This window comes from Malurus melanocephalus, unplaced genomic scaffold (genome assembly GCF_030028575.1).
Source record: "Malurus melanocephalus ecotype Western Australia unplaced genomic scaffold, MMel_1.1 scaffold_24, whole genome shotgun sequence".
Lineage (NCBI taxonomy): Eukaryota > Metazoa > Chordata > Aves > Passeriformes > Maluridae > Malurus > Malurus melanocephalus.
Window position 1 is genome coordinate 496522 of NW_026623256.1, and position 761 is coordinate 497282.

Consider the following 761-nt stretch of genomic DNA (forward strand, 5'->3'; position numbering starts at 1 on the left):
GTCTTGGGGAGGGAAAGTCTGAGCTTACCTGAGAGCTGAATTTACCTAAGAGTCTCTGTTCAAGCAGGAATAAATATGCTGATGGCAGCTCTCAGGCCCCACGGAGCTGTTACAGCCTCCCCACACCCAGGAAGCACCCAAAGGATTCCACCATTCCCTTGGCTGTGTTCCAACTCCCCTCCCACCCCAAGACCACAACCACTAGGTAAGCTTAAAACATTGCCAATTTCYTGAAAAATTTGTTTTCCTCACCCAGTTCCAAGGCTGTCCTGCAACTTCACTTCATTTTCTCCTCACTCTCCTGCAGGTGCATCAGCTGCATGACGGTTCCACAGAGCAAGGCAAGAAGGAAGTGATCAGAGGTGGTACCTACACAGCAGCAGAGCTATTTCACCCTCGTGCTGCACATTGCAATGTTAATGATCTCAAAGARAACCATTTGCAAAGCTAAAAGCTTAATGTAGGAACAAAAATCAATACTGTGCTCACTGAAGTCCCCTGATACTGGAGAATTTAAAGCATCATTCAGGTAGACAGCACTGGGCATTCCCTCCTTAATAACTGCCTGCAGACCATTAGAGAGGGGACGCTGCTTTAATTTATTCTCTTTGTCATTCTAGTATAGATCTTCCCTTTTTAAATGGTGCTTGTACTTTATACTGCAATCCAGGTTCAGAAATAGAACAGGTCCTAAAAGCTGGGATCAATAYATCCCACGTCGCCTTTCAGAAGGGAGACAGAGAGCACAGCAAAGAGGAAAG